Source organism: Squalius cephalus (genome assembly GCF_949319135.1).
Source record: "Squalius cephalus genome assembly, chromosome: 15".
Classification (NCBI taxonomy): domain Eukaryota; kingdom Metazoa; phylum Chordata; class Actinopteri; order Cypriniformes; family Leuciscidae; genus Squalius; species Squalius cephalus.
This window is the reverse complement of record NC_137136.1, coordinates 18501336-18526818: the sequence shown is the minus strand read 5'-3', so window position 1 is coordinate 18526818 and position 25483 is coordinate 18501336. Positions and strand designations below refer to the sequence as shown.

The 25483-nt window shown below is 37.7% G+C and overlaps 1 long non-coding RNA gene across 2 annotated transcripts in view; it reads left to right on the top strand.

Annotated features, from left to right (window-relative positions):
• Positions 1-25483, top strand: part of LOC307172706 — a 118317-nt gene that overhangs the window by 35478 nt on the left and 57356 nt on the right. For both annotated transcript variants that reach the window (XR_013823750.1, XR_013823749.1), the window contains one exon: positions 22767-22971. This is a non-coding gene — a long non-coding RNA (uncharacterized lncRNA). Of the gene's footprint in view, positions 1-22766; positions 22972-25483 lie in introns of those variants that run through there.

Here is a 25483-nt window from a genome sequence, read left to right as displayed (position 1 = left end):
GGCTACTAATTGTTGGACCCGTGTAGACCTCTACTCCAAAGGTAGATATTTTATTTAACAGAATACACAACCAAATACTGAAACGTGCTGCAAAATTTAACAAAACAACCAAATACAGAAACACGCTGCACAGACAACAACGGAATTGTTTTCAGGGGACCCCAATAAGTGACGAGCTAACCCGGCTTAATTTTTTATTTTCCATACAGAGATGACATGTTTGACATATATCTTTGTATACAATATACAAAATGTATTAACAATGTTCAATGCCATCAGAATACAAATGAGAAAAGAGTTAACAATGAGCTGAAAAAAAAAAGCTAGAGAAATAGGAGAGGCGGTATTAACATTAAGTGACATGGCATCTGACGCACAGAAGCCAATGGCACATGTCACTATGCGCATTGGCACATCCGGTGGCACATCCGGTCTTCATTGGCATGTGCCAGTGGATAGTGGCATGTGTCACTGACATTATTGGCATGTGCCACTGACATCGCGACACACTGACACTGGCATGACACCTGACTGACACAGAGTCGCGGAACATGTCACCGTGTTGCGACACCTCCAGTAGTGACTGACAGATTAATCGAACACCTATAGCCTACTGACGTAATTGTGCCACAAAATCCTAAATAAATAGCCTAATTTTGTGATATTTAAAATATCAATTAAACGAATTAAAGTGCATTAATATTTTAATAAACGTGTTATTTGTGTCACGTCTGTAGCCTTTTTGATTGGTATGTGTCACTGAATGTTTTGTAATACCAGTGCTACTTTGTTGTTTATCTCGCAAAGGCACAAACTGGCCATTCTAGGAAAGACACGAAATAAATCTATCATGGGTCACTACGAATAACGCATCAACAGTCGCGTCCGTTACTGTAAACCTTTATTTTTGCGTGATGCTGCACAGACGCACGCCAGTAGGTGTCAGTATAAGTTAGTGTAACACTGGCCAGCGCAAGATTCTCATCTGTGGCTTAAATATTTCAAAATAATTGTATCGAATTATGTATGTTGTAGGCTACACATTAACTTAGCGATGTTATAAATCATATTTTTTGACAGCATAAAGCAAATTGTTATGCAAGTGGCATATGACGCAATCCATTGGCACATCTCACGTTTTAGTGACACATGCCAATTTCCACTGGCACATGCTAGTTGGCTGACATGTCTCTTTATGTTGTGGCACCTCCAGTAGTGACACCTGCAGCTGTCTGCCGGAGTATAATGTAGATTATGTACCATATGCACATCGTTAATTTGTAGAACAAAAATGTATTTTATTTATTGAATAATTCCATAAAATTATTTTTTAAATATTAAAGGTACTGAGGAAGGTCCTGCGCAACCGAACGTTTGTTGCACTGAGTACTTTTTTGCACTTGTATAAATAAAGAATATTGCTAGTAGCTCGGTATACTCCTTTTCAGATACATAGCCTAACAAACATATGATTTTTGATAATTAATTTTTTTTTACACTTTTTGGAAGGACTTGAAATATTTAAGCCACAGATGAGAATCTTGCGCTGGCCACTGCCCAGTGTTACACTCACACCTAGGCTACTGGCGTGCGTCTGTGCAGCATCACGCAAAAATAAAGGTTTACAGTAACGGACGCGACTGTTAATGCGTTATTTAGTGATCCATGATAGATTTATTTCGTGTCTTTCCTAGAATGGCCAGTTTGTGCCTTTGCGAAATAAACAACATAAAGTAGCACTGGTATTACAAAACATTCAGTGACACATACCAATCAAATAGGCTACAGACGTGACATAAATAACACGTTTGAAAAAACATTAATGCACTTTAATTCGTTTAATTGATATTTTAAATATCACAAAATTAGGCTATTTATTTAGGATTTTGTGGCACAATTACGTCAGTAGGCTATAGGTGTTCGATTAATCTGTCAGTCACTACTGGAGGTGTCGCAACACGGTGACATGTTCCGCGACTCGGTGTCAGTCAGGTGTCATGCCAGTGTCAGTGTGTCGCGATGTCAGTGACACATGCCACTATCCACTGGCACATGCCAATGAAGACCGGATGTGCCACCGGATGTGCCAATGCGCATAGTGACATGTGCCATTGGCTTCTGTGCGTCAGATGCCATGTCACTTAATGTTAAAACTGCTACTGGGAAATAGAACATGAGGGTAAGATATGAATCTATACATCAGTTACATTGCACAAATTGTATCATGCTTTTAAATAAGTTTCATAAGAAATGTTAGGTAATGCAGGGTCCAAAGATGAGAAGGCATATATATTTTTTTTGTATAAAATGTATATTTATTTACAACAGTTATGTTAACAGCAATGATATAAATTTCTAATTGTTGTAAGAACAGCTATTCAGCTGATGGACACCGTGCTGCGTTGTCATGGGAAATTACGTTGTCTTTCGCTGCTCCCTTCGCCAAGTGCGTTCCAAACGGCTACATAATGACACACAAGTGCCCTTCTCACTCCAAAGTCTCCACTTCAAGGGCTCTGCCCTTCGAAGGGAGTAGGGCATGGGATGCTTATGAGCAATAAGCATGTCCCAGCCGGTTCGTCCCTTATTGGAGTCCCCTGGAAACATTTCCGTTGTTGTCTGTGCTATTTGCGTTTCTGTATTAGGTTTTGTTGTGAGTACTTGGAGTACACATGTGTTGTAAAACTGATGAAGATGTTTTCATAATTTGCGGGTGTTTTTTCGATTAAGTTAACCATGTTTTTGTGATCGATTACTGTTTGTATTACCATAGTTTTCAGACAAATATGAATAACCTATCATATCTAAAATGTATAAGAAAATTACATAAAAAAACATAACACTCTGAAACGTCCTGTGAAATCCGTGCTTGCAAAGTCAGTGCACAGAGTTGCGGCGGTTCCCTGCTATTTGAAAACAAAGAATGGCAGCTGCTGCTGGAGAACAGTCTTTCGAATCGGCTTTGGCCGCGACTCTGGAGGACTTGGAGTTAAGTTTTTCTTTGAGAAAAGAGCAAAGAACGGCACTTAAGTCATTCTTAAAAAAAAGGAAGATGTGTTTGTAGTTTTGCTGGCCAGATTTAAAAGTTGAATCCATCAAACGTTAGCTCCGCTGTTGGGAAAACGCTCTGGTTGGTTGAAGCGCTGTCCTGCAGAGGGAATTTGAAAGACAGCCGTTTATCCCGCCCCTCGGATTGAGCCGTGTCTATGGTGAGTTGCCAGACCTAACATCTTGATGTGGCCTGCCAGGCTAGGGCATAGGACCCCTTTAAAATAATGAAGAACTGAATTTTTTCCTGAAATAAAGTGGAGGGAAAGTTTCATATTGTGCTTTACAATGTAGCGGAGAAAAAGAAAGTTTCATAAAAAATTAAAGGGGTGGTTGAGTATGATTTCACTTTTCTAACTTTAGTTAGTGTGTAATATTGCTGTTTGAGCATAAACAATATCTGCAAAGTTACAACGCTCAAAGTTCAAAGCAAAGGGAGATACTTGCTTTTAAAGAAATTGTTTTTTAAGGACTACAACAAACGGCTGGTAGGGACTACACAACATTCTTCCCGGGTTAGTGACATCACTAATCCTAAAATTTACATAAACCCCGCCCCCGGAAAAACGCAGTCCATGTTGAGAAGAGGAAGAGTTGTTATAGTCAGCTCGAACTGTAGCATCCGTCTTTTCACATGCAGTAGAAAGTCACTCTGTGTGCATCTCACAACAGTTCCTATATGAGCGATTTATAGATTATCATGACAGAATATGCTAATTGCAGATAGTTAACTCCACATCAGCAACATAAATTCAACAACTAACCATTCAGAGACGTCCTGTTGCATTCTACGTGTTGTCACTTCTTCTTGAGTCTCTCCATCTTTGTCTGACTCCGTTTAAACATAAAAGGCAGAACAGTTTCTGTCATTTTAGTGTGTGTCTGAGTGAGGTAATCGGAGCTGCTAACACACAGGAGCTCTTGAAACCCTGCTCTCTGTGCTGGGAGCAGCAGCATATTTGCATTTAAAGGAACAGACACAAAACGATGTGTTTTTGCTAACCCTCAAAAAGTGACAACTTTAACATGCTATATAAAAATATCTGTGAGGTATTTTGAGCTAAAACTTCACACACACACTCTGGGGACATCAGAGATGTATTTGACATCTTGTGAAAAGGGCATTATACCACCCCTTTAAAAATAACATGGCAGACACATTAGCCTGTTATGTAGAAGCAACCTACATTATGTATTTGTTCATTAACGTCAGCGACTAGTCAAAGATTTGTAAATATTTAAAGTTTTTTTTTAAGCTGTAAATGCGTAATGTTTTTTAAATGTTGTCAATACATCCATATTGTACGTTTCAGCATCTATATACAAAAATTAACGTTTTGTAAATGTTACATCCGTATTAAAAATGAGATCAGGCTAAATGATCAAATCAGTTCTGGATAGACATTTTTTTCTTTTTTGAGAAGCCATTTAACTCCAAAATGAGGCGTGAACAAGTTTAATATACCTTTTTTTATTCGGTTGTTAAGTTGTGACGTAACCACTGCTGTTTCCGGGTCCTAAGGCCGTCGCCTTTCTACTGCTTTTGCATGAGTTTTACTATGGTTTTACCACACAGCAGTGCTGCGTCCCGTGTTGTTTAAATAGATCCGAGTTTAAAAGAACAAGTGACTGTCAACAGTCATTTTACTTTTCCCTGTGACGAGAAAGACAAGAGGAAATGGCTGCAGTTGATAACGTAAGTTACAAATATTAAACAAATAAAGAAACTTTGGCGTCAGTTGGTGCTGCTAACCCTCTAAAACCTGGCTGTCACATATTTAATTTTTAATCTTCGTTCAGTTACATCCACAGTTATAGCAGTTTTTTAAAATTCCTCATCAAGAACATGGATGCTAGCTTACTCACCTCAACCTCATAAACCTTATTTTTTCATTGATGCCTGGACTCTGTCCTTAATTATGCCACCTGCACTCTGTTGGATTTAAAGTAGTTTAAATCCTTTTTGACCGCCGAGGGTAACGTAAGAAGGACGTGATCGTAAATAAATGTACAAGTTCCTCCATTGTTTTGGTGCGGTCGGAGAAGCGCTTGGACCCACGAGAGCCGCGTGACGTCAGACTTAACAACCGAATTGGGTAGGTTTAGGGGTTAGAATTTTTTGTAGCATAGCATTGTGTACGAAATCAGCCCTGTAGAAGTAGAATTAGCCTGACTCCGCCCTCGTACTTCCGCTCAATTTTCATTTTCCTTCAGTACTCCGTCTGGGTTTGCGGTATAGAGAGCCTAAGTCCCTCCCCTTCCGGTCGACCACCATGGGACCTTATTTCGGAAAAATATTGTATGGTAGTCAATGGCGAGAGACAACAAATATTTTGATCTTGTTTGAATTGTGCCCTGATTTACACATATGATGTTTGTCAATTTAAAAGATACATTTTAAAGTCAAGAAAGTCGCAGCTTGATGTAAAACTGCTGAGGTATAAGACTGTGAAAATACGTAATTACAAACACTACAAACCCAAAAGGCGCACATGTGACGTCATACCTTTTCTCTCAATGAATGAAGCTAACTTTACTGAAGCAAACGTCTGTCATTTTTTCTATAGTCTTACATTATAATCGTAACGTTACGCCGTCATGCCTGAGTGTTTTGAGCCAGAATACACACATACGAGCAACGGATCTTGTGACGTACATAGTGCGAGACGAGAGATGTAGTTCATTGAGCGATTTTCACATAAAACTAAACGTTACTCTTCTGTTTTATGACAAACTGCGACTTTCTTGACTTTAATAATTACCTTTTAAATTGACAAACATCATATGTGTAGTTCAGGGCACAGTTCAGACGGAATAAAAAGATAAGTTATCTCTCGCCATTGACTTCCATACATATTTTTTCTGAAATAAGGTCCCATGAGCCGGAAGCGGAGGGGCGGGACTTAGGCTCTCTATATTTGTGGGTTTTCTCCGACCAAATTTTTACCAGTCCAATCAGCGAACAGAGGGAGTGGCTGAGAACGATGACGTTGAGGTCGTGCACTAGTTTGAGTTGTAGGGTTACGTCATGACCAAACGCTAGCGATTGGTTATGGCAGATCCAGAGTGGCTCTGGGCAGATCCAATAGTTTTAAACTTCAGTAGAGTACCCGTCTTCAAGGAAATTAACGCTTGTCAATGAAGAGTGGCCAGACTCTCTGTACCATAGACTGCTCTGTACAAATGAAATGTACGAGAGTCTGGTAGAACCAGGCTACTGTAGAATTGGCTGTGGGGCAATATTTCACAATAGGTAAGAAAAGACTATCACAACTTCCGTTTCATGCTGACTTTAATATATTATTTATTAATATTATGCTTTTTACTTATAATTTGGTCTTATAATTCATTTTAGCCTCTTATAGTGCTGTACTGTACATGAAAACATCTGAGCAAGCCATGGCCATTTTTTATTGACAAGAATAAGAGTGTTTTAACAATGGTTATTGGTTATACGGTGACACAAAACAAAACATTGCGCTTTTCTAAGAGTGTAAAATGGATAACTATATTGTATGGCGGAATACCATAGCAAGTGCTTGGAAGCACTTCGACTTTGGTGCAGTAATATCTTCACTCGTGAAAAATCCTCTCACCGGCCCCCGCTCCCTCTAGTGAAGATATTACTGCGCCGAAGTCGAAGTGCATCCAGGCACTTGCTATGGTATTCCGCCATACAATATAGTTATCCATTTTACACGCTTAGAAAAGCGCAATGTTTTGTTTTGTGTCACCGTCCTAGGTCGAGTTACACTACGCGAGTAACTGTATTTAAATAGGGAAAACGTGGAGGTGTTTGGTAGCTTCTCTGCTTGGCACATATTGAATGAACTGGGCTAACAAAGTTTCGCCGCAAGACAGAGCGATTTAGTGCACGCACTGAGACGAGAGAGGTATGTATCAACTCGTCTTAGTTAAGGGAATAGCATAGTTTAATATGAAAAAACGGTGGAGTATCCCTTTAAGAGTGTACTGAGGTAGTTTGTTGTCCCCTGGAGAGCCCCAGCCATTTTCAGTGCCAGAACATCAAAACATAGGGATAGGTTTGTTTCACTTGGGTAGTGTATTGAGGCCCATTGTTGTATACACAGCAAAGGGGAAATATAAGTTTGTGATGCAATCGATCACAAGACACACAAGAGACACTGGCATTTCACAGTAAAATCTGACATCACGCTGTGATGCTATGTTTGAATGTGTACACAGGATCTGAGCTTTACGGCGATTGGCGGTGATTGCTTTTGGGTCTGTTCCTCACACAAATGAATAATTTGGCCTTGGAACACTTGGAATATTTGTACTTTTGGAATTAATTGTGACTGTAAGGCCCGTGAAATTGGTCCAATATGCCGGTTCGCCAATACACGGGGAAGGTATCACGTGTTACTGTCCTTTTCTCATGCGAAGTATTGGTTGGTTAAATGCAATATATTAATCATATATTTACTCGTTTATTTCATCTGACTCCATAAATGAAAAGGTTTTAATGATATCTGTGGATCATTAATCATGAGTGAATGTTTGACTATTCCGTTTAACTCTTCAATGGAAATAATATCAAAGTCAGTTAGAATAATCAAATGTAACAATTTATTATGTCAGGTAAATGTATCATGCCAATTTCATAATCAATTCAAAGATAATCGATACAAAACATCAAATGCTCTGGAATAGAGAGAAGATGCAAACCCAACATTAAGAAATACGTGAGGCTGAGAGATCTATATCTCTCAGCCTCACGGACCGATCTGAAATACAGAAAAGGCCCCGAACTCTCTGCTGTACTCCATTAAATAGCCAGACCTCTTTCACATGTAAACATGTGCTAACAATAGTCAATTTGCATTCGGAGGTACACTGTAGCACCTCTTGGGGGGGTGTGACCATTTGCTTGAGAGACCAACCCCTCCTTGTATGCTAGTTATCCATAAACCTTCAAAACCCTTATTACCTTGTGTTTGACTTATTCTGAGATGAGAGAATTGTACCAGTCACACTGTGACATTTTAAACGATACCAAACATGAATATACTCTGTGATAATCATTCACATTAAACTATACATTTTCCTGGGTGAAATCAGGTAGTCACCTGAGCATGAGAGAGAGGGGGTGAAGGGAGAGGGAAGGAGATGTAGATTAGATGACTCGGGGGTGAGACTTTCGTCTCGATGGTGCATGAGAGCCAGTTCAAATGCTAATCTCCAGAGAGGTCCTTTTGTTCTCTCAGGGCCTGGTCACCCCCAAAACAGACTGTCTGGAATTTCCTAATTTATCAATTCTTACATGACTGTAGATTTATCTGCCTGTTTTATCCTTTGTTTCATATTATATAATACACATATGGTTAGATTTAGGTGTGGGGTTGGGTTACATGCTCAAATATGTCTAAATAATGTCTAAATCACACCCCAACATATTTCATAATGGCAAAATTATACCAAAGTATATCATTTCACCATGATGATAAAATTCCCATGCCCATGTTGTTCCAAACCTATATAATTTTTTGTCTAAATATCATCTTACACAAAAGATGATATTTTGAGAATTAAGTTAATTTATTATTTAATGCCCACTGACTTACACTGAGAGAATTTCTTTTTAGTTAAAAAAAGATATAATAATAAATAAATATGTTTTTCCCACAGAAGACAGTCAGTCAAACAGTTTTAAAATGACTTGAGGGAGAGCACGACATAATGTAATTTGTTTTGTTTTGTGTGAACTATAACTTTGTGTACTAATGTGCACCCCTAGTGAACATACAAAGATGGTCCTTATTTAGACATATATTCTAATTAGATAAAATAACAACAGTAATCTTACCAACTAAATCTTTTTTCTTTTTTTTTTTTAAATTGGCAGGTAAAAGCAATCTGTAACTTTAGACAAATTCACACAAAAGCACACTTTAAATGTCCTAACAGCATTATAATAGCACAGTGCATTAGAAACCACACAGACAGGCTTATTAAAAAAAAAAAAAAAAAAAAGCTTTACTAATTTGTTTTACTTTACTAATATTTTACTATTTTAAAATTCAAATTCAATTCTGAACAACAAAATGTGCCCACTACCATCCATATCCATGTTTGCAACAGCTTTATCAAGTTTCCATGCATGGACTGCTGCACCACTGCTGCACTCTCACATGATATTTTTTGGAACATTCTAGAAAACACCACATCATTTAGGCTAATGACAGGATATCTTTATAATCAATATTCTTAGAATATTCTTTATATTTTAAGATTCTTGAAAGACGATAGAATGAATAATGGACAGTGTAAAAATAGGGAGTCCACTATGTTTGGAAATGACAAATAAAATTGATTCTCTGAAGTCGGTTAATGGACACATAATATGCAAGTAAAATAAAATATTTAATCTTTTTTATTTTAAAGAGTTTTATTTTGATCATTTCCATGACAACCTAACATTCACGTGTCACGGCCCTGGTCACACCTGCGCTGTATCTCATCCAACATCCCGAGGTCAGGATAATAAGGAGTGTCGCAGAAACACTTTTGGTTATAGTAAGAATAAAGAAAAGATATCTTGATTTCCTTAGCTGCAAGCTAGTTATATAAATATAGTTTTATTACAGTAAAAACTTTGTCAACTCAGTTCAATTACATAGTCTCTTTGCAATATGTTGCATGAGTGACTTTTATGTAGTGTAGAGTAGAGTAGAGTAGAATATAGCCTACTGTATGCAATGTACAAACAATACAATATGGTCAGGAAATACTGGTACTGACATTCACCCCCGTTCTGAAATTTTTCTGTTATCACTTTTTACATTCCACCCAGTCTAGGATAGGGGAAGCAATTAATGTTAACTAAAATATTAACAAAATAAATGTTTGGCTCCAAAAGTTACATACCAAAACCAACAGAAATGTGGTACAACAAGGTTTATTGGTGTAATACAAGTATAGGAAATGTTAAATAACTTCAGGAGTGGGAAAAGCCAAAAAAATAAATAAATAAATAAACAAAATACCTCTAACTATTGAGACCCTACACTTATACCTTAAGGAAAGAAAAAGGAAAGAAACAACAAAATAGTTCCCTGACTCCCTCTCTACTTTAAACAGGAGAAAAGCATAGCATTACAAAAATAAAAATGACACCCTCTCCCTAGAACTTCCAAGTTTGTTCTATATACAATATTTAAAGAGAAACATCAGATAAACAGTTTAACAGTTTGGTTCAGCAACAAAAATTGTCTACATCAACGTAAGATTATTTATACAAGCTTTTAACAACAAAAATAAATAAAATGGGTAAGTTTTGAAATAAATCACAACTGAACAGCAGCAGCAGAAACAGAAACAACAAACAAATCCAACCAGCAGAAAAATAAGCCTCCTTTCAGTGGAGATCAGTGAGGCTTTATACTCTTCTTTCCTTGAAGACCAATCCCAACCGAGCAGTCATCAGCAGAGGTGAGCACCCTCACCTGATTTTACCTGCACAGAAGAGGGCAGAGAAACGACCACTACTAGTGGCCTGATACACATAACATACTAAAATATCAAATAAAATTACACCCTAGGACGTAACACACTCCAGCACTGCTAAATTGTAATAATAATTAATAATAAGAATAATAAGAATAAATTTAAAATAAAATTGCCTTAAAATATTTAAGTTGAAAAATTTAAAGTTTAAAGGGGTCATATAATGGTACATGCACTTTTACAAGTTGATTGTACTGAAATGTGTGTTGGCAGTGCCTGTACACAACCATCATAAAATGATAAAAATCCATCCAGTGTTTTTTTTTTAATCTCCTTATATGTTTTCCCCTGTCTCTAATCAAGCCGTTCGACCGTGTGACGTCACACGGTCGGACGCCCCTCCCACGATTTGTGATTGACAGCAACAGCCCTCGCTCGTGAGCGAGCTGTCCAGTGTTGCCAGATGTACGATAATTATCGTATTTGTACGATAAGTTTAACCTCTGTACAATGTACGATCAAAAATGGAAAAAATCCTATAATGTACGATAATTTCAGAACTGTGTGACACTTCAAATGATGGTCGTTGTAATAGGACTTCTCATTGATCTAGCCGTGGATTCTACGTCTACCGGGGGAAGAACGTGTAGAGAGAGGGAGCGAGAGACCTTGCGTGTGTGTGCTAGTTATGCTAGTGTGCCTCACGAAGCGCATGTAAGGGCCCAACCAATCAATTGTAAGTGCGGGCGGGCTTTTATCTATACTTTTTATCTATACCCCCCAATTTTTTTCTGTGTATTAACTTGCACGGATTAATTGTTCACCACAAGACTAGTAATATGTGCTAACAAAGTAAATAGGGTTAGCTAAAAACTAACATAATTTTGATTTCAGTTGGACTTTAAAGACACATGCACTTAAACGGCGTGCTGAAAACAGAGCTGTTTTTGACCAGGTAAAATTAGTGTTTTCTTACAATACTAATGATAATTTTTAATTAAAGTATATTACAAACTTTTAATTTAGACCCTAAAGAATCATAGTAGCTTGTACAAAAATGGCATTATATGACCCCTTTAAGTTTATTTTGTACTCATACATTTTACTTGTTCTTAACTTGAAATGTTTGAGTATAATCCATGCATTTAACTTAAAATGTTCATGTATTCTCAATGTGAACATTTTTGTTATTATAAACTTATAACAAGCTAGTTCAATAAATACTAACTTGTTAATTTGGTAACATAACAATAGCATGGTATAGGCCTAGCACTTGCTGTATGAGTGCAGCAAAGTAAAGCATTAACATACTTGCTCTCAAACCTGTCACCATGACTGTAACTTTTCTAAAATCAGCATTAACAGAAATTCTTCTAAATTAGCATGACAAAACATTAATCACTACTAAATCTCCCACTTAACTAATTAATTTTGCACGAAAAAAAAACAACAACATTATATTGCACTTAATTTCAGCATTTACTCTCCCTTTCGACTGCCATGGGCAAAACATGCTAGGAAATAGAAATCCCAGTTTCAGTTAAACTTCAGTTCGTCTAAATTAAAAGAAATAATTGCATAAAACTCAAAACAATGAAACAGTTCAGTTTACTTAAAATATATAAGTTCTGTGAACTTGAAAGAAAAAGAAAGTGCTAAATACTCATAAAAGTTAATTTGACTGAACTAATTAGTTTAATTTAAGTTTGTCCTACTCAAACCAATTACTTATTTTGAGCGATAGGGTTTACAGAGTGGGCAATAATTTAAGTTGCTATGTGCTATATTTAATGATGATTTTGTTTTGTTTTTTATCATTCATTTTTGGAAGAATTTGTGGTTGAAATCAAACCAATGTTTATTAGCAGTTTTACAGCCTTTAATTACTTTGTCTTTGCTAATAACAGCATTGAATCTCAAACAGAATGACACTGAACATTTTACCCTAAACACAATACCTAAAATTGCAACACTTTTCCTGTGAAAAGCAATCTTGGCCTGTCTAGGTTGTCTGTTCTGGCTGAGTTTCCTTCCACCCAGCTCCCCTCCTCTCTTTTTTTTTTTTTTTTTCCATTTCCAGACCTAAAGGAATCCATTGTGGATGTGGGCTATGCTTTAGGGTTTTTTTCTTTTCCATTGGCCCTGCTTATTAGTTCTGAATAGTGTTTTTGTGTTGCGTTGCCTGGGGCATGGGAGTCTTTAAACAATCTGTAGAAAAATTATGAACAGCATTCAGGGACAAACAAATGCCGGCATCCGTTGGAGACTTCTGGCCTGGTGCTGCTGGTTGGAAATTATGCCACATGTCTCTGTGACTCTGAAAATTAATGCATCTCATTCACAGTGAGATATTCTAGTATACTGCTCTTGCCATATGACTAAATATGTTTGAAATAGTAAGTGTAGTATTTGAATCCAAATTCAGCTACAAGGCCCTTCTGTTTTGGTGCTGCACACCAACACTTTCACTGTATTTAACTGTCAGACAGTGAGTGAATCACTATTGGCAGTTGAAGGATCATTGAGGGGGAAATCGATGTTGGGCTGTTTGTGAATGCGTCTAAGGACACCTTTGGGTTTACAGACAAAGTTGGCATGAAAGTCAGTTGTAACTGACTTTGGCAATGCATTGCACAAATGTAATTGTACGTGTGAAGTGGCTCAATGGTTGTTAAATAAACTGAATGTTGTATACCAGAATTGATTCAGATCTGAATATGATTGGCAGCAAAAGATGCACTTTCCTGAAGAGTTTGGTATCAACCCTCCATCAAACTTAACTGACTGTAGCTTTCAAGACTTGCCTCGCTGCCCTATCAGGCAAAAACACTGGCAGTGAAACTTACGAAACTGATTTCGGAGAGACTTCTGAGGCAGCGTTTAATGAGCAAAATAGAGTGAGCTTTGGTGATGACTAAGTGAATATTTAATTACCACAATAGTAATTTCTCGCTAGAAATGACATCAAAAGCGGAAAACATTAGTCAAAAACATACATTTACACAAACTGACCACCAACCGCAACTTTCAGATGCCATCTTTATTTTTTAGCTGTCACAGAATAGAAAGCACTGGATTGTGTGATATCAAAGGCAGCGAAGGATACATCTATGCCGCCTTCAAAAATCGATCAGATGAAGGTATCTTAGGAGACAGGAAGTGAAGCTTACATTGGATTTGTACGTGCCTTGATGCCTTCCTACCTTGGAATGCATCGTCTGAAGGCAGCATTTTTCAGTTTTCGTCCCTAGTAATCCTGAAGACATTGATTAGCTTGTTCAGGTGTGATTGATTAGGGTTGGAGCTAAACTCTGCGGGAAAGTGATTCTCGAGGCAAAGAGTTGCCCACCCCTGTGCTAAATGCATTGTCACAAGGACATGTGAGGTTCTAAAAATACATTTAATACATTACTATAATTTAATCCACATTAATTAACACAGTTTTAATTAACAGAGAAAGTGATGTTATCATGTTATCATGAAGGCATAACCAGCAATTTACTCTTATGTGAATAAAAACACTCCGTTTTAGTATAGGCATTGCAGAAAGAATTGAATTGGTTGTTGCTGTGTGCCATGCTATCTAAAGTAGCATTCTCACTACAAGGAAGGTAAGGGTTTTTGCAGGTTTTAAAAAGGTCTTTATAAGTCTTAAAGGGGTGGTATAATGCCCCTTTCACAAGATGTAAAATAAGTCTTTGATGTCCCCAGAGTGTGTCGTGGAGGAATGTCGTGTAGTCCCTTCCAGCCATTTGTGATTTCTTTAAAAGCAAATATCTCCCTTTGACATTTGAGCGTTGTAACTTTGCAGATGTTGTTTATGCTCAAACAGCAACATTACACACTAACTAAAGTTAAAAAAGTGAAATTCTAATCATGCAACCACCCCTTTAATTCACCCATCATCTACAAATTAAGGTCTTAAATCAGAGCAGAAATCTTAAATTCATAAAGTCCTTGACTTCTATTACATGTTGCATGCACAGCAAAAAATGAATAGGCCTATATTAGTATTTTTCTATTTCCCAGTATCTAAGCATTTTTGTCTTGTTTTCTAATACAAATATTTAAACATCATTAAATCAAGATACATTTGCTTGAGATGCAAAATATTGAAATGAAGTTTAAACAAAATTAAGTTTACACTTAAAACAAAAACAAATATCTGTCAATGGGGTATGGAAACTTGTTTTCCCTTGAATTCGAGTAGATAATTGGTTTTGTTTTAATCATAAAAATAATAAAAATAATACATTTCACAGAAAACAAGACAATTGCAAAACAAGTAAATGTATCTTGACATTTTGCACTTGAAAACAAGACAAAAATACTGAGTAGCCTACATCAATAATATTCACACCTTAATTTTTTTTGGGGATGAATTAGTGTAACAGACATTCAGTTTTCTTGTTTAGTGTCGTCTTACTGTATGTAGTTTTCATAGACTTTTAGTTTGTTTTCAGTAGTTCCTGTTTTCCTTCATATCAGCTCCCGCTACTAACCCTTGGTTGTCATGGTTGCCTATGATTTGTCATTCTGTTCAGGTGTGTGCATCTTTCATATTTAAGTTGGGTTCCTTTGAGTCTGTCCGGTCTCGTTTCAGTTATGTGTGTGTGAATACTGCTACCTTTGAATCTCTACCTGTTTGGATTATTATATTAAACCTTGTATTGGCACTTTATTCGTCTTTGTCTTCATCTGCCTGCCACCACATGGGTTAAAATTAGTAATTGAGATCAGTGCAAGTTGTATTTTGAAACCTTGAAGTGTTACTAAATACAACTCATTTTGTCTAGACAGTAACATTTATAGAGAACATATTGACATGTTGTGTTCCCTTCACTTCATTCCTTACATTTTCTTTACTTGGTTTTTGGTTTTAAAAAAGTCTTAAATCTAACTGTATAAAACCTGCATTTACCCTGTTATAGTGAATATTATAGCTTATTTTGTTATAATATGGTTGCATTTTAATACCGGTATGTCATATTGTGTGGAGTAATACGATAAATAATGGTAAAAGTTTGTCTGATAGTACACATTTTTTAGATTTTGAAAAAGCTGAAAGCATTATAGCCTCTTATGAATTTATATTATATTATATTATATTATATTATATTATATTATATTATATTATATTATATATATTGATATTTGCAAAGCTTCTATTGCTGAAGGGTCATATCAACTTTTTGATTTCTGTCAATAAAATCTAAGTAATAATTCCATTCATTTTCACCACTGGAAAATGGATTTTGAATGATAACTTATGAAAACTTCAAGCACAAACCTACTGTGAGCTACAGGGTTGTTAATCAATGGTATTTGCTTCTGTTGAAGCCATCAGGCCCGTTATTTTTTAAAATGGTGGCATTTCTGGTGAAAAACTACATTACAAAACTAAATTACACCAATCAGAGAGTAACAAAAGCAAAATAGCTCTTTAGCTCCACCCTCTCCCGTTAAGCACTGCGAATGACATCGAGTTGGTCTCTATAACTTCTTAAAATAATTAAATGTTTGTATAAATGCATATTTTGCAATAAACTATATATATATATATATATATTATATATATATATATATATATATATATATATACAGTACAGGCCAAAAGTTTGGACACATTACTATTTTTAATGTTTTTGAAAGAAGTTTCTTCTGCTCATCAAGCCTGCATTTATTTGATCAAAAATACAGAAAAAAATGTAATATTGTGATATATTATTACAATTTAAAATAATTGGTTTTCAATTTATTATACCTCAAATTATCATTTATTTCGGTGATGCAAAGCTGAATTTTCAGGATCATTACTCCAGTCTTCAGTGTCACATGTGACATCCAGTCAATCACATGATCCTTTAGAAATCATTCTAATGTTCTGATTTATTATGAGTGTTGGAAACAGTTCTGCTGCCTAATATATTTGATGAATAAAAGGTTAAAAAGAACTGCATTTATTCAAAATAATAAATTTTTTTTTTAAATATAAATCTTCTTTATTATCACTTTTTATCAATTTAACACATCCTTGCTGAATAAAATTATTGATTTATTTAAAAAAAAATAAAGAAAAAAATTACTGACCCCAAATTACTGTCCAGTAGTGTATATTGTTGTTATAAAAGATTTCTATCTTGAAAACATTTGCTTCTTTTTTTTTCTTTTCTTTTTTCTTTTTTTTTTTTTTTTATTCATCAAAGTATCCTAAAAAAGTATCACAGGTTATGAAAAAATATTAAGCAGCAGAACTGTTTCCAACTTTGATAATGAATCATCATATTAGAATGATTTCTAAAGGATCATTTGATAGACTGGAGTAATGATCCTGAAAATTCAGCTTTGCATCACCGAAATAAATGAAAATTTAAAGTATAATAAATTGAAAACCAATTATTTTAAATTGTAATAATATATCACAATATTACATTTTTTTCTGTATTTTTGATCAAATAAATGCAGGCTTGATGAGCAGAAGAAACTTCTTTCAAAAACATTAAAAATAGTAATGTGTCCAAACTTTTGGCCTGTACTGTATATATATATCTACATTTGTAAATGAGTAGTTTTATCCATCCATCCATCCATCTTCTTCCACTTATCCGGGGCCGGGTCGCGGGGGCAGCAGTCTAAGCAGAGATGCCCAGACTTCCCTCTCCCTAGACACTTCCTCCAGCTCTTCCGGGGGGACACCGAGGTGTTCCCAGGCCAGCCGGGAGACATAGTCTCTCCAGCGTGTCCTAGGTCTTCCCCGGGGTCTCCTCCCAGTGAAGGCGTCCAGGAGGCATCCGGAACAGATGCCCGAGCCACCTCAGCTGACCCCTCTCGATGTGGAGGAGCAGCGGCTCTACTCTGAGCTCCTCCCGAGTGACCGAGCTTCTCACCCTATCTCTAAGGGATCGCCCAGCCCCCCTTTCGGAGAAAGATCATTTCGGCCGCCTGTATCCGGGATCTTGTCCTTTCGGTCATGACCCAAAGCTCATGACCATAGGTGAGAGTAGGAATGTAGATTGACCGGTAAATCGAGACGACCACGAAATCGAGACGACCTTTCTTCACCACGACAGACCGGTACATCGACCGCATTACTGCAGAAGCTGCACCGATCCGTCTGTCAATCTCCCGGAACTCTCCACCAACCTGAAGTGGGCAAGCCACCCTTTTCCGACTGAGGACCATGGCCTCGGATTTGGAGGTGCTGATTCTCATCCCAGCCGCTTCACACTCGGCTGCAAACCGTCCCAGTGCATGCTGAAGGTCCTGGTCTGATGGGGCCAGCACGACAACATCATCTGCAAAGAGCAGAGATGAAATCGTGTTGTCACCAAACCTGACACCCTCCGGCCCCTGGCTGCGCCTAGAAATTCTGTCCATAAAAATTATGAACAGAACCGGCGACAAAGGGCAGCCCTGCCGGAGTCCAACATGCACCGGGAACAAGTCTGACTTACTGCCGGCAATGCGAACCAAGCTCCTGCTTCGGTCGTACAGGGACCGGACAGCCCTTAGTAAAGGACCCCGGACCCCATACTCCCGGAGCACCCGCACAGGACGCCACGAGGGACACAGTCGAATGCCTTCTCCAAATCCACAAAACACATGTGGACTGGTTGGGCAAACTCCCATGAACCCTCCAGCACCCTGTAGAGGGTATAGAGCTAGTTTTATATTTATCCTTAATTTGTAATTCGATCATGCTGTTTGCAGTGCTTAATGGGATTGTAGTTCTTTCCCTCACTAAGGCCGTTAAGTGCACAGCCTTGTACCTTTGTCTTTTTGTCTGGTTTTCAAAAACTTTCTTTGCTTCTAATCAAAGTTTAGTGTTGTGATTCACCTCTTAGCTGATTGGCTTGCTTCATGGTTTATAACTCTTTAACAAAGACAACTTTTTTTTTTTAATCCCTATTGGAAAAAGTAATAGAAAAAGGGACAGTTGCACTCTATTCCTTCTACTCAGAACACGCATCAAGCAGCTTTTTTTTTAAAGCTTTTCATTGTTACCTAATGAAGACGGTGAACATGGAAACAAGAAGTGGTGGGAAACTGAACATGAACATGGAAGGAAGTCCAAAAGCATTCAGGAAAACCTCCACGTACCGCTCAAAAGGCTGTCCGTTCTGCTGGATTGTGAGGAGTCTGTCTTCAGCCATCTTTGTTGTTGGGTTTTTATTTTGTTCTTGCATTCTGTTACAGATTAGGTGGCTGTAATCAAGCGCACAATGAAGGAGATGCTCTTGGAGACTTTAATTCAATACTTTAACAAGGAAACATACAACCACATAACACTGAGAACTGAAATAATGCAAGACAAGGGACTGATTGAAACAGAGGACTTAAATGCACAGGCAAACGAGATAATGGTCAAGACACACCTGAACACAGTACTCAAATCAATTTGTAACCATAGTGACAAACAGGAGAGGATGAGAACTGACTAACACAACACAGCTGAACCAAATTAACTAACGAAGATGGTGAACATGGAAACAAGGAGTGGCGGGAAACTGAGGCCATGTCCACACTAATACGTTTTAGCTTGAAAACGTATATTTTTCTTTCCGTTTTGGCCTTCTGTCCACACTGAGACGCCGTTTTAAGTCAACGAAAATGTAGCTTTTGGAAAACGCTCTCCAAAGCGGATAAATTTGAAAACGCAGTCTTCGCGTCGTGGACTGTGGAACCGGTGGTATTTAAAAACGATGATGTAAATTATCTTGTCATGTGACGCATATTGTACCAATAGATATTCATGTTTATTCCAGTATTGTTCCTGTTATTATGTGCTATTCACTTTCACACTGTTGCTAAAAATATTCTACATTGCACACTCTTCATATCACAGTTCCAGCAAAGTTGACACAATTTACTCACATTTGCTGTCCTGCGGCAATACATGAGAGCAGTTTTAGCGTTTTAGCCCAAACATATGGTGACTGTGCGCGACCTGGACCGCATCAGTGAATGGTGAGATATTTTGCTAAATAAAATTGTCAGAAGAATTGCGATAACTTCATTATTTATTTTTCCATCTGTATCATCTCAGTGAGGTTTTACGCAAAAAGTTTCTCATCCACACTGAAACGTCTGAAAACGCTAATGTTGACGGAACGAAACCATCCAACCTTAATATTAGTGTCGTTTTTAAACGAAAACGCCGTTTTCAAATGTATCCGGATTAATGTAGACGTAGCCTGAACAACATGAACACGGAAGTCCAAAAACAAACAGACGTGTAACACTCAAGAGCCTGAGACGAGGGCTGCGTTCCAGTCCAAAATTGTAATGAGTCCACTCGCTAACTCCCTCCGTCTTGTTCACTTGGATGCACGTCATTGCTTGCGTCGCATGAGTGCCCACTACTGGCAGAACCTTTGCAATGGGCTAAATTGGAACTTTTTTTTCCCTTACGAAATTGTTTAATGCAGCATTCTATATGTATATAGGTATGTTTGAGTTGTTTAATTTTAAAAAATGTAATAATATATCATAGAGTTGTTTGTGGTGGGGTAATTTAAACGTAATATGCGTTGACGTCACAATCGTGTTGCATTGTGGTATATGCATTGTGGTAATCTGTCCATATAAACTTCCCTCGTCCACTTCACGAAGTGGAACGCACTTCCGCAGGGCCGCAAATGGCCGCAGGGATTCCTAAGGAAGTGCTTAGGGAAGTTCGCAAGTGCATGTCTAAAAGTGGACTGGAACGCAGCCAAGATGATTGTCTCATAGTCTTGCGTAGCCAGAATTTCAGATAGCAGATTTTATTGCTCAAGGACCGTGGACATTTTATATCACACTCAGCTGTGTTTCAAGCTAAGACAAGATTATGTGAGGAGGATTTTAATTCATCCTAATTCTGATTGTTTTTGCCAGTGACCCTTTAGCCACAATAACTGCTAATATCGAACATATGACATAAATAATGTAATGTTTGTAATTTTTTTTTCTTGAAGTTAATTAATCTGCTATCAACTTTGAAATAACACAGAGGCCAGCACTCTCTGTTCATCTTTTACAGTTATCACAGAAATTCATCAGTGTCTCTATAGCATGCCGTCTAAACCATTTTCAAACAAGTATAACGAGGTTCAAATGGTTTTATTTATTTCACAAGATTTTTCTGTTATTATACATTTAAGGCTGTTCTACTATTATTTAAACAAGTGTTTATATTCATCAAATTCATTAAAAAGGGTCTGTAAAGAGGTGATGGTTCGACCGTTTCCCCTCCTCCTCTTTACAACAAAGTGGTTCGGTCCAGGCAGCTATATCCGCTGTATAGAGCTGGTAAGTCCCGCCCCTTCCGCTAACCCCACTGGACCTCTAGGTTGAAAAATCGTCAATGCAAGTGAATGGGAGAAAATAATTATTTTCTGGCCCCGTTTGAATTTTGCCATGAATGTGAACATATGTTGTCTGTGAATTTTTTTATATAATTTTTCGTGTAAAGAATGCTACAATTTAGCTGGCAGAAGTTTGATACGGTTAGACTTTGTGTGAGAGCACTTTGTGGACTACAACTCTTCGCTGCTTTCGACACGTTTGATATTTACATCAGACGGGAATCTGAAGAAAGAACAGCCCATTTGGTTTGAATGGTGACATTTGGGTACAAAACACACAGGCATCTCGATCTGTCTCCATAGATTATCGCAGCATTAGCACCGTGATTTGACAAGTGGAGGGAAAATGTGTTATAGGGTGACGTCACATAGGCGACATGTAGTCTTTCTCGTTATGTCTTTTCCACAACTGCTAGCCGAAGAATCATACCATATACTGTCAAACTCGTAACATGAAACATTATATAAAAAATTCACAGACAACATATGTTCACATTCATGGCACAATTCAAACGGGATCAGAAAATAATTATTTTCTCCCATTCACTTGCATTGACGATTTTTCAACCTAGAGGTCCACTTGGGGTTTTACGGATGGGCGGGACTTACCAGCTCTATTGATCTTTGAGCGGTCTTTTCTGCCTTTCTCCTGAACTGAGTGTCACTGTGTGATTGAGCTGAAGCTGACGTGACGGCCTGTTTATCAAAATATATTCTCTTATGCAGACCCAATCCGGCGCTCTCCTGTCGTTTTTGCACTGAGTACACAACGCAGACAGAAGCATACGGTTACACAAGCACATTCCTGTCCTTACTTGTTTACCCTACTGTTAGTTATGTGCTCATTTAGCTCACTGGGTGTGCCAGATGCCATCCGTACATCTGAAACGTGCAGTGGTGCAGGGCTACCCTACGTGTCCGATGACCTGGGATTCTTTTAACAAATTATATTAAACTTAACACTTAATATTCAACAATATTATTTATCTGCCTGCATTGACACCATTATATGAGAACTGAACTGAGCTGGACGATGACATCACTGTTTTCTCCAGTGCTGCTGTACAGTATAGATAAATGTTTTTACAACAGAAATGAATCAACACTTAACTTGGACAATGACACTATTTTCTTCTAGATCTGCTGTACAGCCGAAACAAACTTTGTTGCATTATTTTCCTGTTATTAATGTAAAGTTGCTTTGAAACAATCTGTATTGCAAAAAGCTCTGTTAACATTATTTGGAGTGAAATTCTGAATTTAGAGTGAAATTCTGAGTTGGTAAACACATTTGCCCCCGTGATCTTTTTCCTTCTTTTTTTTCATATTGGTCACGTGTGTGTGCGTGTGTCTCATAGACTGTAAAAAAATACAGTGTGTCTTCAAAGAAATCTTGGAAAGTACCCGGGGAGGGGGGAAGTAACAAAACAAAACAAATATCTTGGAATCCTTCTATATAACATACCTCAACAAACACGATGACATGTTCATATGCTGTTTAACAACAATCTGCTTACCTGAATAAAGTGTATAACCATTTAGCATATCTATTGCCTTTATCACATGGCATGGAAAAATGATACATGTAATAAATCTGCTGAGGGCAACTGGCCAACCTTACATTCCAAAAATACAATTAAAAATACAGGTGCTTTTTTGGCATGTATGGTTCCAAGGACCATTAACATTCACATAACTTTTCCGCACAAATTGTTCTTTGTAGAGGAAAAAGGTTCTTTGGACTATTAAAAGGTACTGCAGACTAACAGAAATCTGTTCTTTAAGAACCTCAGGTTCTTTAGGGAACCAGAAATGGTTTTCCATTATCTGCTATATTAATAGCTTGTAAAAAACAGTTAATGTAGGTTAATGGTATTCACTGATTTCTTTTCCCTTTTTCCCCAGGGCAGGGGTGGAGTTTAAGTGTGGATTGCATTCCAGTCCGGTTATGCAACTCTATCGCATAACAACACAGAACTGCAAACAAGCAAAGGGAAGAAAAACAACTATATTTTATTTTTCTGAACAGTGGATTACTATACATTTGAGATAAAGAGTTCTGTGGATTGCACTCATCTGATCATTATCTGAACATGGATACTATAGCATGGTAAGACAGTGTGCATTTTATTGAACATTTCACTTGACAATAGTGTATTCAACTACTCGGATTTTGCAACTAATGCCACGTCTGTGTGCTTTTAACAGGTTAATTATATGTTATACAGCTTACTTCAAATGCAAACTAAATGCATGACATTACTTTTTGACTATAGAAAACAACAACCTCTGCAATGTTTATGAAGAACTTGCAGGATGTTTTCATTAGGGTTGCACAATATATCGAAAAATTATCGTTATCGCGATAATAGTATATGCGATATCCGTATCGCAGAGAGGTGCGATAAACTGCATTTATTTTATGTGCCAAGCATTTGTGTGATGCATGCATGCATAGTTTGTTTATCCAAATTCGACCAATCAAATGTGGCCTTACTATCTTTATACCCGCCTCCCCAGTAGGTGCTATTTTGCTATTGGCTAGATCGGGCCCTAGTGGCTCAGAGCAGAGAGTGGAAAATAAAAACTAATGGTGGGAGTAGAGACAAGCGAGGAAAATGACAACAGCGAAGAACCTGTGCCTAAAGAGAACTGTGTGTCTGAAATATGGCAATATTTTGGCTTCAAGAGAGAAGACGTGTCATAAATGCAGCCAGGTACATAGACTGTAAAAAAATATGGACGTAGTGTCCGTGACGTCACCCGTAGGTTTCTGAAGACCGCTTTTGAAGCCTAAAGTGGGCGTGGCCGACCGTCGCCATCTTGGCAGTGTGTGCATCACTCCCGGATAAACGTTAAATAAAAAATTAGCAATACAAACCAGCACAGATTCGGCTACATAATAAGGAGCTTAAATTATAATTTTTATTATTAAATGTTATCTTGTTGTGTTGTTGGGTGCAAGAATCGATGAAAAATGAGTAAGCTGTATCTTGAATTTTTATTTCTAGAAAATATCCACATCTTTAAAATTGCACCGTAGTGTCACTCTTTACATTGTCGTCTTCTTGGCGCTGGCTAGGCAGAATTGCGGATCGTACCACACAAGTCTTTACATGACCATTCAACACATAGTTATAGGCATCTAAATATGTATATGCCCTCAGTTTCTCTATCGGGTAGGTGTAGAAGTCAGGCCACTCAACCGGAGGTAGCGTTAACGTTAATCCTGTCAGATCGTCCATTAAGTGATCGTGTACGGGTCAGACAATCTGGTTCCGTCCGTTAAAATTAACTTTTGCAAATAACAATCGCGGTCCTGGACAGTGAGTGACCTTGCACATTAAGATAAAATTGGATTTTCTCCAGTCATTGTTAAAAAAACAAGCTAACAAACTGGCAAACTAGCGTTAGTGAAGCGGCCAGAGGGATCTTTCTGCCTCCAGCTAAGCCCCGCCCACACAAATACGTCACCGTGTTTACCAACTGTAAAAGGGTCTATAGAGCTGGTAAGTCCCGCCCATCCGTAAAACCCCAAGTGGACCTCTAGGTTGAAAAATCGTCAATGCAAGTGAATGGGAGAAAATAATTATTTTCTGGTCCCGTTTGAATTGTGCCATGAATGTGAACATATGTCTGTGAATTTTTTAATATAATTTTTCATGTTACGAGTTTGACAGTATATGGTATGATTCTTCGGCTAGCAGTTGTGGAAAAGACATAACGAGAAAGACTACATGTCGCCTATGTGACGTCACCCCATAAAGTTGACTTACCCGTAATTTTCGCCAACCTCAACGATTTTGTCCTCTCCCTGAAAGAAGGCGGTGAAGTGCACCAAAGACGCAGCCATGTTTAGCGGGATCCGTGAGCTAGTGTCCGTGTGCAGTGGTGGTGACGTTTCAAACGCGTCGAAAGCAGCGAAGAGTTGTAGTCCACAAAGTGCTCTCACACAAAGTCTAACCGTATCAAACATCTACCCGCTAAATTGTAGCATTCTTTACACGAAAAATTATATAAAAAATTCACAGACAACATATGTTCACATTCATGGCAAAATTCAAACAGGACCAGAAAATAATTATTTTCTCCCATTCACTTGCATTGACGATTTTTCAACCTAGAGGTCCAGTGGGGTTAGCGGAAGGGGCGGGACTTACCAGCTCTATTGGACAACAAAGAATTTTCTCTTTTTTGAGCTGCTTGATCGGTGTGGAAGGAATTAGTCAATGACATTAAATGTGTCCATTAAAGAGTAGATGGCATATTTTACAGTTAATTTCAGGAGGAACTTTGGCTTTTACAAAGCTGTAGTAAAAGGTCAAAAATGACTAACTCTTCCTGCTGTGCTCTCATAACACACATTCTCAACATTGACATGGACAACAGATTTTGGTGGGAAGGGAGCAATACTATTAAAATTGCATTCTCTCCCTGAGGCAGAGAAGAGGGAAAAGAGGTGAGAGTGATGTTTTAATGCCACTTTCTGTCAGACTTCCTCTCTGACTCATGTGCTAGTAGCTGGTCATAAGACCAAATAATAATATATTATTATAGAATCAGTGAGCGGTTGTAATTCTTGCTTTGAATGTACATTTAAATGTGCTTGATAGTTATAATAT